This window comes from Phoca vitulina, unplaced genomic scaffold, assembly GCF_004348235.1.
Source record: "Phoca vitulina isolate PV1807 unplaced genomic scaffold, GSC_HSeal_1.0 scaffold116, whole genome shotgun sequence".
Classification (NCBI taxonomy): Eukaryota; Metazoa; Chordata; class Mammalia; order Carnivora; family Phocidae; genus Phoca; species Phoca vitulina.
This window is the reverse complement of record NW_022589819.1, coordinates 553,149-565,937: the sequence shown is the minus strand read 5'-3', so window position 1 is coordinate 565,937 and position 12,789 is coordinate 553,149. Positions and strand designations below refer to the sequence as shown.

At 51.3% G+C, this 12,789-nt stretch overlaps 1 protein-coding gene across 1 annotated transcript in view; it reads left to right on the top strand.

Annotated features, from left to right (window-relative positions):
• The first annotated feature begins 4,177 nt into the window (after positions 1-4,177).
• The window catches only part of TNXB (tenascin XB), a 33,957-nt gene continuing 25,345 nt past the window's right edge, over positions 4,178-12,789 (top strand). The window contains 2 exon segments of the mRNA XM_032398504.1: positions 4,178-4,271; positions 4,707-4,910. The gene's annotated coding sequence lies outside the window, so the exon portion shown is untranslated.

The following is a 12,789-nucleotide window of genomic DNA, read 5'->3' as shown; positions in this document are numbered from 1 at the left end:
CCTCACGTGTCCAGCCAGACTCCCCTGCTCCCCATTACTGTGTTTGGGGTGAAAACAGACTGAGTAACTATGGCAACCTGGAACTAGGGCTCCCAGGAACTAGGCCTCTCCTCCCTCCGGAGCACAGCCCTGGCTTCTGGGCCTTCCTGTCCCCACGTCCCTGAGCTTCATCCAGGCAGTGAGCGCAAGGACAAGGATTTGGGAGGCAGATCACCCAAGTTGGATTCCCTGCTTTACCTTTCATTAGTGGATGTCCTTGATGTGTAACTTAAACACTCTGAGCCTTAGATTCCTCATCAGTAGCACGGAATACTCCCACCTACTTCTCAGGGTTGGGGTGAGGGTGAAAGATGTCCACACTGCCTGGTCCATGAAAGGCACACCTGTCCCTTGTCCCTTACACCTCTTTCCACTTCTCCTCTATCCGCTCTTACCCAAGCTGGCTTCATCACCACTCCGTCGTGCCGTCGCTCCTTCTGTCCTGATCACAGCACAGGGCAGCGCAGGGCTTGAGTGCTGGCGTCTCCGGCTGGGGCCCCTGGGGGGGGCCTGCCACACCCCCAGCCGAGTGGCAAGGGACAGCTGCCACTCTGGTGTGAACTGGCAGTTGACTGTTGGCTGGGTTCGTGGAGGGGGGAAGGCATAGGAGGGGGCTGGAGCCAGGGGGTGCGAGGTGGGAGGGTGAAGGCAGGTCAGTCTCTGGCTGCCGCACTCCAGGCGCACGCCAGATCCGAGGCCACAGCCCAATCCCAGGCCACCAGGCCCCCTCAGTGGGCTGCCAGGGTCACTGCTGCACCTCCTGTTGGCCCCTCCTGTCCCAGGCCCACTTTGTCTTTTTGTTGAGCTGCTTTCCTTCCTCAGGATCCCGCCTTTTGTTCCTCTTACCATCCCTGACCCATCGCCTCTCCCTCTTGGCTCTAGAAGATTCCTCTCCCACCTCTCTTTGCCCTCCGCCCGGCCAGGAGTCATCCCCTTCTCTTTTGGACTCTAGTCTATGTTGCTCTTGCCGGTCCTCGCTCCTTTTGTATTTTGCCCTCCCCCCCCACCCCCCCACCCCACCCCACCCCCGTACTTCACTCTGTTTTCCATTTCTTTTTCCTTGTTCTTCTCATCTCCTGCTGCTGACCCTGTGCTCAACTCCTCCCTCTTCACACCACCCCCTCCCCAGTTCCCTTTGCACTCCTTTGTCCACATTCCTGGTCCACAACTTCCTCTCTTCTCCCTGGCTTCGGCCCTTTCCCCCTCCCTTCCCCTTCCCCACTCCAATCCCCTGTCCTGTTCCCAGCTGTGGGGGCCAGGACTCAAGAGCCTAATGTTTGCCTCATCGTTCTGCTATGGCTTCTGGATACAGCACATCTGGATTCCGGGGCCCAGATGTGTGGTTGCCACAGCGACCTCGGTCCCTCTGGTAAATAGAGGCGCCCACCCGCCCCACAGCAGAGAACAAAACAATTGTGTGACTTTCTTTTGTCACGAGATAGAAATGTCCTCCCTCCTCCCTTCTCCCCACACCCATGTCTCCAGGCAAAGGAAGTTTTAAGGGTCCAAACCCTTCCTTCTGTGGCTCTGTTGCCCCCTTTCGAGTCCTAGCCTCTTGGTTCTCTCCCATCTCTCATCTCAGGCTGTGTCTTCTCTCTGAGCTGCCCTTCCCCACCATCTCCTCAGTAGTGGAATGTTGAGTCCCCCAGCTTACACTTGGTGATTTCTTCTTACTGAATCTGCATAATAACTGGATGCAGGAAAAAGCTTCAAAAAGCCAGATCTGCCATCCTTCCTTCTCAAACAAGTTCTTCCAGAAGGCCCTTCATTTGTTTCTGCCCCAAGACTTCCATCTTTCCAAGGCTGTTTCTGGGGGAGGAGGGAATCAGAAAGCCTGGTTGAGGCCCACCTTCACCACCACTAGCAAAGTCCCTTGGACAGGTCACCTGGCATTTGTGGTCCTCCATTCCCTCAGCCACAAAGTGGGATTAATCAAATGCCTGCACTGTGTTGGAAAGTGTTTTGTCAACGGAAGCCCAGTACAACTGTTTTCGCTCTTCCCCCTCTCTGGGACTGCTCCCTTGGATCGCAGCCCCTGGCCTGTCCTCGTTCCCTCTCTTTTCTTTCCTTTAGGTCCTTGCCCTTAATTGCCCTCATTCTTCTTTGTGTTCCTTCCCTTCTCCTTGTCTTTCCCTTTCCTTCCTGTCTATACCTTTTATCCCGTATCCTCCTGAGGTCAGGACAGGAACAAGGAGGTTCATTCAAGGATGGAAGCCCAGAGCTGAAGACACCTGCTGGACTGAGGATTCTGAGACCAGCCAGAGCACGTGGACAGCTGTCAGCAACCCCGACCTCTCTACCCATCACCTGAAACACCTCAGTGAAGGCCACCAGCTCTGCCCACTAGGCCTCCCTGCCTCCACGCCTGGGGTTCCTACCAGACTCCCTTTCCCCATCCTTCTCACCCAGCCCTCTCACAGCTCGATAGTGACAAGCATTTATTAGGCATCTGTGCTGTGCAAGGTCTGGTGCTTTCCTGATGAGATGCAAACATATGTGAGACAGGAGCTCCTCCAAGAGCCTAAATCCAGGGGCTGAATCAAATTTTAGACAATGATGACCTCAGAACCTGGAATTACGTCTGTTAAGCTTCCAGTGGCTTCCTCAAATGCCATGTAACCTTGAAAATGTTAGCAACCCTACTCTCTTCTGAGACTCTGGTATCCCTTCTGTCCCTAGCCGTGGACTTCCAAAACACCCCATGGCCATCCTTAGAGCTCTCACATCTCAGGGTCTCCTGGCCACTCTGCGGACCAAGTATACTTATGGTGGCCATATTTAGTAAATAATAAAACCAAGATTAAGGCATAGGGCAAACAATGGATATGACCATGGGACAGAATTACTGAAATCCGGGAATGTAAGAGAAAATCCATCCTCTGCGCAGTCTGCTCTCCCCAAGTCATGCTGTTTCAGACCCTCCCTCGCCCTTTCATGTGCTTTCCCCTCCCTGCCCCACCCCCACCCCCCAGGATCAGAGGGAAGTTGTTACCTACTCCAGGCTCTGGGGGCTTTGGGCCAAGGCAGAGGAAGGAAGCTGAGCCCAGTTCCGTCCAAGATGCTGACTTCATCCTCCCCATCAAAGCCAGGAAAAAAACCAGCCACACACACCCAGACACACAGACACACACACCCAGACACACGGACACACATGGGGACACCCACGCGAGAGTCCGAGAGTCCGTGCAAGCCTTTGCCCCTCAGCCACAGCTTGCTAACTGGGCATGTGGCCGCCACATGCTGACCCAGGAACAACACAGCCCTGCAACCAGGCGGATCCAGTCGGGTGCAGACACCTGTGCTCCAACCCCCGTGGCAGACTCAGACACATACAGGTTCCTTCGGGTCCCTCTCACCCATCAGCTATGACGGGGCCAAGCTCTTCCCTGATGGTGAGGTTTGTACCAGGGCAGCAAGAACTCGCCTCGTGAAACCTGGGGTGGGGATGCCTCAACCTCGGCATTTCCCTTTTGTGACAAAAGTCTCTTCAGCCCCTGGTCAGGGCAGTGAGCACAAGGGGAGATGGGGCCAGAGAAACAGCCAGCAGCCTTACATGGGGGTGAGTCTGCTGCCCTGTCTTCTGGCATCGGTCTTCCTGTCTCTGCCTGAGGTCAAAGTGCTTTCTTCCTCCAGCCCCCAACATTCCCTACCCCTGCTGCTCCCCTGCAGCACCCAGATATTCACCCATTTCAGCTTTCCTCTGACTTCATCCTGCCATTCATACCCCCACCCCCATATCCTCCTCCCACCTCTAGCTCTGTCTCCATCCCTAAGCCTCTCTCCTAAACCTCCTTCTCAACTTTCTGGCTTCCCTTCCCTGTCTCCCCTGAACCCCAACTTCCTCCCCAAGTCTTACATATCCTGGTGCTCAGCCAAGCCCTTGCCCAGCCAGTACCCAAGCCTCATCTGCCGTTTCTCTGGAATTTGCTGAGGTGGGAGAATGAAAAGGGGGCAGTGATCCCAAGCTGAGAACAGGTGTGGACTGAGCAGAACAGATGGGGAGAGGCAGTGCAGGGACAGGGCAAATAGAAAGAGGAGGAGAGATGAGGCTCAGGTGGGAGCAATGGGACTAGGCAGGGATGGGTGGGGACAAGGGGTTCCAGAGAAGGCCCCATGTTGGGGAGGGATTTGGGCATGGGAAGGAGGTTTCCTTCCCCTCTCCCCACCCCCTGCCCTGCACTTCCAGGAAAGACTGGCAGGAAGAGAAAGAGCTGGTGCTGGGCAACAGGCAGGTGGGGCAAGATCCAAGCTGGAGCAAAGTGGTGGGAGAGGAGGTGACAGGGAAGGAGGGAGAGGGGCTGGCCATGGGGAAGGGTGTTGGTAGAGAGGAGAACCCCATGAGAGAGCAGGAGCAACAGGTGGGGAAAAGGTGAGGGGAAAGGAGAAATGGCATAAGGATTGGGGGTGTGAAGTTGGGCAAATATTGGGGTGGGAAGAGTACAAATGGGACGGGGAAAGGGTGTGGGAGGTAGGACCAGGGGTGCAGGGGGCAATATGAGGGTATTGTGGGACTCGGTGATCCCAGACAGGGAGGGGAGGAGGGGTGGCATGCGATGACGTTGGGAGGGCCTGGCAGGGACTAGAGGGGTGGGAGGACCTGCCCTATCTCCGCTCCCCTCCCTGACCTCATGCTGGTCCTCCCCTTCTCCTCCCCCTGCTCGCTGCAGGCTCCCTCCTTCTTGCTGTCGCTGCCGAGAGAGATCGACGGTTGGGTCGCAGTTCAGTGAGCCCCTGCTGCAGGGAACAAGCAAGGGGACCTCCAGGGAACTCGGGGCTGCCCAGGCACGGTAGCCCTGCCCTGTCTTGAGAACTCCCCTCCCAAGGTCAGGAACAGAGCAGGTGCAGAGGCACTGCAGTCTCCTGTTGCCCAGGTAAGGAACAGAGCTCTGGGAAGAACAAGGGAAGAGCTGGGAGCCGTGGGGGTTCTACCCTATCCCTGCACCCCCAGCAAAGGTGTAGCAGGAGAGCTCTCAGAAGAGCCTCACAGAGCAGAGACTTTCTGTTAGGACAGAGGAAATGGGACCTTGCACTGGGGACTAGACTCCCTGTGGATGGCGTGTCTGGAGGATGGGTCAGTGTGTGTGTGGCCAGGGGCGTGCGCACGTGCAGTGGGGGGTGTGGGTGCCAGGGTTTGGACAGGATCAGGTGGTGGCACCAGGGTGGAGGTGGTTATTGGTGAGGTAGGACTCAGCGGTGATGGTGATCGGAAGGGGGAAACCAGGGGCTAGAGGCTGAGCTAGTGGCCAGCTGAACCTCAGGAGGAAAGTGCTGGGGGAACCCCAAGTGCTCTGCTTAGAGCAGCTGAGCTAGAGCTCCCGGAAGGTGCCAGAGGGAGTCTCTCAGCATGTGGGTTGCGGGTCTGGGAGGGAGGTCTGGGGGTCTTAAGCCTTTGGGAAATGTTGAAATGGAGCAGAGTCAGGATTCCCAGGTCTGGGGAGGGCACAGAGCCTGCCGAGAGGATCCTAAAACTTGTTCTTGGCTGAGAGCTCTCCACCCATGACTCACGGTTCAGCAGGGTTGGGCTGACTGAGAGATGCCTCCGGGGGCACAGGGGCTCCATCGTCCTTCCGTCCCTGTCCAGGCTCTCCCTGCTTCTGTCTGTCTAAACCTCCCCCCACCCACTACACGTGACACGCCCTGGGTGGGGTGGGCGGGCGGGCCCCTTATCTCGCCTGGAAAGAATTTAATGGCTTGGAAACAACTGGAAATGGAACTGAGAGGAACTACTGGGAAGCAAGTCGGAAACACCGCAGCTGCCGGCTGTCTGGCTGTCCAAGCCCGCTTCCAGTCCCCGCCTGCTTCCCGCATCCCTGGCTCCCTCCCCGCCCCTCCCCTCTCTCTCTCCCTGCCTCCACTCCCTTGGGGACCTGGCATCTCAGTTCCTCAAACTCCCTTCCCCTTGAGTCCTGCTCACTCAGTGCTGGACCAGAACCTGCCTTCCTGTCTCTCATTGCCGCCTTGCTCTTTTCCACTGGGGGCCTGGAAATCCTTTCTCTTACTTTTTCCACTCCTCTGGCCCACTAGCTCCCCAGAATGAGGGGCATCTGGATCCCCCAAATCTCCCTTCTGTGGCACCTCCTTACCTCCTGGTTCCAACCCAACATTTGGAACCCCCCTCATCTCCCTCCTTCCTCTCATGGTCCTGGAATCCTTCTACTTTCACCCCTCATGTGGCATGAGGGGCAGAGGGAAGCAGGGGGAAGCCCAGATCCCCCATCTCTGGAACATCCCTCATGGAAGCCAGCCCTTCTCCACACCTCTTGGGACCGACAGTCCCTGATGAGCGAAGTGTCAAAGTTGGCCACACCATGAATACCAGGCAAGCTGAGTCACAGCTTGGGATGATGCCCCCACCTCTGCCAGCCCTCCAACTGTGGAGAGGATGCCAAGAGGGTGAGGCCACATCCCCCCTCCCCACTGCAGAAAGGAGCCCCAGACAGCAGTAGGGGGGATGACGAGGGAGAAACACAAGAGACACCCAAGTTGTTTCCTTTCCTAGTGCTGAGAGAAGAGGGGAATTCTTCCAAGAGTTGGAAGTGGGAGGTGGAGGGGTGGCCATGACAGGGCAGGAGAGGGGATGGGGAAGGAAGCTCTCTGGGTCATGAACTGTGGAGTCTACTCCTCTCCTCTGAGACCTGCCTCACTACTTTCCAGCTTCTCTCCTTCCTGCTGCAGAGACTCTCTCCCCCTCTCCCCCAACCTGGAGAAAGATGCAAGATCCAATGGCGGGGATGGGTACTGGACAACTCGCAAAGACCCCCAGGGGTGTGGGGCACCAAGTATCTTCTTCTTCTCCCTGGAGAAGGGCCTCCTGTTTGGTTCTCCTCACTCCAACTATGTTCTGTGACTCACACAGCTGCCCTCTGAGCCGATGATAAATCCACTTTCTTAGGCATCACCCAGTGAATGAGTGTCTAGGAAACATGAAGAGATTGTGTGTGTGTGTGTGTGTGTGTGTGTGTGTGTGTGTGTGTGTGCCTGCAAAGACGCAGGCTGATTTGGATGGATATGTGTATCTGAGTACAAGTGTGTTCATGTTTGTGTTTGTGGATGAGTGCATACTTGGGTATATTTGTATATGTCCATGTATTTGTGTGTGCACGCACCCCTTGGTTTGCATGGCCTTAGACAGAGTGACAGGATCTGAGGGTAGGTTAGAGCCCACCTTGTACCCAAGTCTACACTCCAAGTGGATGGGCTGAGACGCCCAGGGAAGGGCCGCTGTCTGCCTGCCAGGCCTCTGCCTGGGCTTCTTGGGCCTCTTAGTGCAGAAATGCTCTTTCCCTGTCATCCAGCTTTCCTTCTGTCTCTTCTGGGCTGGTGGCAGGGTGTGATGGCTGGTAGCCCTGACACTCCTTTTTCCCAGACTCGGAGGAGAAGTTTCAGAGCAGCAAGCCAGGAAACGTGTGTGGGGGTGTGTGTGTAGGTGTGTGTGTGGGGGGTGCGGGGTGTGTGTGTATGTGTGTGTGTGTGTGTGTGTGTTAGGCACCGTCCCTTCCCTCCTCACCAGTCAGTGTTCCCACACTCACTCTGCCCTCCTCTCTCCAGCCTCTCTGGTCCCAAAGAGCCAGGCACCCGCCCACACCTCTCTTTAGCCCTTCACCCCAACTGAACCCTCCACATTCCGTTGCTCACCACAGCCCTCTATCCTGGCTCACCCTGAACACCTCTCTAACGCTGGTCTCCCTGTGCTCCCCAATCCTTGCCTCAATGAACAAACACAGCTGGGTGCCAGCACCCAGATCAAGAAACAGGATCTTCTTAGTACCTCAGAACTTCCCTGCCACTCCCCCCCCCTGCCCCCCCATCACTAATCCTCCAGGAGCACCACACTGCTGACTTATGACACTACAGATTAACGTGGTCTCTCCTCAGACATACATAGAATTTTTTTAAAGATTTTACTTATTTATTTCAGAGAGGGAGAGAGAGAGAGAGCAAACATGGGTGGGGGAGGGGGAGAGGGAGAAGCAGGCTCTCCACTGAGCAGGGAGCCCGAAGCGGGGCTCAATCTCAGGACCCTGGGATCATGACCTGAGCCGAAGGCAGATGCTTAACCAGCTGAGCCACCCAGGTGCCCCCATATACATAGAATTTTACAGCACGTTCTCTTTTGTGTCTGGCTTCTTCTGCTCAACCCCGTATTGGTGAGATCCATCCATGTTACTACATAGAGTTGTGGTTTGTTCCCATTGCTTTATTTTATCTCACTGTATAAATAAACCACACTTTATTTAATCTATTCTACTGATGTGAGATATTTGGGTAGTTCCTAGTTTGGGGCTATGATGGGTATATTCCTGGGGGTGGAATTGGTGGATCAGAGTGTTGGCATATAGCTCTGGTAGATTTTGGGGATTCTGCTCAACAGTTTTCCAAAGTACTTGTACTGTCTGGCCCTGCCGGCGTCCACACCTGGCCTTCTCTCTAGCCCGGCTTCTGCCTGAGCTGCTGTTTCTGTCCAGCTTCTTGTCCCAGACACTGTCCGTGGTCCTAGCCCTGACCTTGGTCCTGTCCTTGGTTCCAGCCCTGATGGTAGTACTCAGCTTAAATTGAACTTTTCATTCACTCATATGGTCAATATTTATCAAGCACCTAATATGTGCTAGATGCAAGGATACAATAGCCAAGAAAAAAATCAAGTGCCATGCCTGCCCTCATGGACCTTATCGTCTAGTGGGTAAGATTGAGTGTGGGCAAGAAAGCATTAAAATAATCCCACCAATAAGTATATAATTATAAATTGTTATACATGCTACAAGTGGGAATTACATGGCTCTTTTTTTTTAATCAGTCCTGTTACATGGCTCTTTGATATCACATGTTAGGGGGACCTGGGCAGTAAAGTTACCCTGAGGAAGCAATGTGGGGCTGAGATATAAGGGATGAGGAGGCCACGACGAAAGGGAAGAGTGTTTCACATAGAGGGAGCACTATATACAAAAGCCTAGGGTTGGGAAGGGTGTGAGGGACGTAAGGTCCATGGGACTGGAGTGGAGAGAAGGAAGGAAGTGTTATGGGAGATGAGGTGGGAGAGGTCAGCAGGGACCAGATGATGCAGGGCTGTTTGTCAGTGTTTGAAGAGAATTTAGAAAGGAGACACTGGAGAGTTTTTAGGGGGAGCAGGACATCCTAGTTGCCTTTGTGAGATTGTAAGGGGCAAGAGTGGAAGCAGAGGGACCAGGTAGGAGGCAAACGCAGATGTCAAGCAAAAGCTAGGTGATGGCTTGATCTCTAACTCAAAGAGAGAGCGAGAGAGAGAGAGAGAAGCAAATTAAAGAGATGTTTATGAGAAGGTAAGGGCAAATATCACAAAATATGGTGGCATTGATGGCGGTTAGGTTTCTAGGTTGTTCTAGGTTTCTAGGTTTCTGGATGAATGGTGGGGCCATGAGCTGCAGTGGAGAACACAAGAGAAGGGATGGGGTACAGGAAGGGTGACCATGAGTTCAGTTTCAGACATGTTGAATTTGAGGTGCCCAAGAAGAGTCGCCAAGTAGCCAGTTGGATACATTGCTTGGAGTTAAGAGGAGATGACTGGGCTAGTTTATAAACTGGGGTATAGTTTGGAAATTAAAATCCTGGGTCTGGGTGAAAGTACCTAGATGAGTGACTAGAAAAGTAGGTCTCAACTTTGGCTGCACATTACAATCACCTGGGGTGCTTTTAAAAAATACTGAGTACAATTTAGTGCTTCCATTACTCTAGGCACATCTCAAGTGTTCAAGAGCCACATAGCTCTCCTGGCTACTGTACGGACAGCTGGATACAAAATGTTGTGAAATGGAAGATGTGGTCAACAGTGTCCAGTGATTTTTGAGACAGGTCGAGTAAGATGAAGACAAATGTCTCTCAGATTTTGTGACACTGAGATCTTTGGGCGATCTTGGGGACAGCTGTTTGATAGGTTGAAAGGAGGTGGGGCAGCCGGATGGGAGTGCACTGAGGCATGCGTGGGATGGGATATGGGGAATGGAAACAGCAAATACAGATAAATCTTTTGACAATTGAAGCCATGAAGTAGAGGAGGGAAATATGTGCTGGCTGGAGGGAGTATGAGATTGGGGAAGGTTTTGGTTGTGGTTGTTGTTGTTGTTTAGAGAGAGAACACGTGCGCGCATGTGTGTGCAAGGGAGGGGGAGGGGGCAGAGGGAGAGAGAATCTCCAGCAGACCCGAAGCGGGGCTCGATCTCAGAACCCTGAGATCATGACCTGAACCGAAGTTAAGAGTTGGATGCCTAACTGACTGAGCCACCAGGCGCCCTGTTGTTGTTTTTTTAAGATAAAAATTTCATATTATGAAATACACAAATCTAAAGTGTATAGCTCAATTAATCTTTGAATACGTATACATCTGTTTAACCACCACCCAGATCAAAGTACAAAATATTTCCAGTAATCCTGTCTTCTAATAGTAAAGAGTAACTCTGCCTGTTTTTGAAACTCATGTAAATAGCATCATTCACAAAGTTCTCTTTTTGTATCTGGTTTCTTTTGTTAGCATTATGTGTGTGAAATTGTCTTTGTTGTTACATGCAGCAAGAGGGTGTTTTCATTGCTGTGTTTCATTGTATGATTGTGCCGCAATTTGTTTATCTGTTCTATTAATGGAACTTGTTTCATTTGGCTGATATGAAGAAAATCTCATGAACATTCTTGTACATATCTTTTGGAGAATATATGCAGTCATTTCTGTTGGATATTTACCAAGAAGTGGAATTGCTGGGTTATAGGCTCTATGTCTTTGTAAATACTGCCTAACAGTTTTCCAAAGCGGGTGCACTAATTTATGCTCCTGCTTGCAGTCGATGAGAGTTCTAGTTGCTTCACATTCTTGTCAATATCAAGTAACAACAACCCCTTTAATTTTAGCCATTCTGATGGCTATATAATGGCATCTTGTTGTGGTTTTAATTTGCATTTCTCTGGTTACTAGTTTTGTTACACACCCATATATATGTTTGTTTTCCATCTGTTTATTGGTCCTTTGGATATATTCTTTTCTGGAGTACTGGTTTAAGACTTTTGTCAATTTAAAACACTGGGTTGCCTGTCTTGTTTTTGTTTGTTGTTTTTGTTTTGCAGGGGTTTCTTATTTTAGATTTTGATCCTCTCACTCACTCTCAATATCTCTCACTCTCTCTCCCACCCCCGCTACCTCTTGGCATTTCTCATATGTTTTATCCCAGTGTATGGCTTTTTTTTTTCCCCCCCAGTGTATGGCTTTTATTCTTATTCTCTAAATAGTGTCTCTGGATGACCAGAAGTGATCAATTTAATGAGTCCTAATGTATCCATCTCTTTTTTTATGGTTAAGTTTTGTGTGAAATATCTTATGCTTAAATTTTATGTGGTTAGGTGCGCCTGGGTGGCTCAGATGGGTAAGCGTCTGCCTTCGGCTCAGGTCATGATCCCAGGGCCCTAGGATCGAGTCCCGCATCGGGCTCCCTGCTAGGCGGGGAGCCTGCTTCTCCCTCTGCCTCTGCCTCTCTCTCTCTCTCTCTCTCTCTCTGACTCTCATGAATAAATAAATAAAACATTTTAAATAAAAAAAAATTTTATGTTGTTAGGTTTTAAGAAATCTTTGCTCTAAGGTTGTAAAAATTTTCTCCTATCTTTCATTTATACACTATTGTTCTGAAAGATATTGCTTTACCTTTCGTAATTAGGTCCATTAGATTCACTTCAAATTAATTTCTGTATGTGGACATAAGGGAGAGATAGATTTTTTTTCCATCTGGATCTTTCCTCATTTATCAAAAAGAGCATCCATTCTCTTTTTAATTGCAGTGCCGCCTTTGTATGTGGTCATGTATCTGGACACTCTTCTGTTCTATCTATCTATCCTCGCACCTTTATCAGTTTTGATATTTGGTAATGTAAGTACTGAGGAAGAAGGATATTCTCAAACGACAGGAGATACTTGAGCTCCCATAAAAGCTGATAGGAAGGATTTTGCGGAGAGTGAGGGATTGAATAAAAGGGAGAGAGAGGATAATCTTCACCTAAGAAGATAATAGGAGCTGGGTTCCAGGTGCTTGTGGAAGGATTGGCCTTGTACACTCATCCACTAATCCATTCAACGAGAATGTGTCGGGGAGCCCCCGTGTGTCAGCCACAGGCGTACAGCAGTGCCAGGACAGACAAGGTCCCTGTTTTCATGGAGTTCCCACGTTAGTAGTGGGAGACAGGTAACAGACAAGTACCCACAGGAACAGGTGATTCAGGCAGCAGTAAATGCCATGAAGAACATAGGCAGGACACTGCCTTAGAGAGCAATGGAAGCCCACTCCGACGGGGCACCAGGGAAGGTCTTGGGATGCAAGACATGTGGTAGGATTTGAACCAAGAAGGAGCCAGTCTTGAAGAGCATCCCAGACAGAAAGAATGTACAGCTAAAAGGCCCTTAGACTAATGTAAGCTTGTAGTATCTGTAGAACAAACAAAAGACCAGTGTGGGTGGACCAATAAAGAAGAAAAAGAAGGGGGCAGGGAGCTGGGTAATCAAATGACATCAGAAAGTAAATAATACATTATATGTTAAAAAAAAAAAAAAAAGAACAAGAAGAAGTAGAAGAAGATAGCAGGAGGGGTAAAATGAAGGGGGGAAATCGGAGGGGGAGATGAACCATGAGAGACGATGGACTCTGAAAAACAAACTGAGGGTTCTAGAGGGGAGGGAGGTGGGAGGATGGGTTAGCCCGGTGATGGGTACTAAAGAGGGCACGTTCTGCATGGAGCACTGGGTGT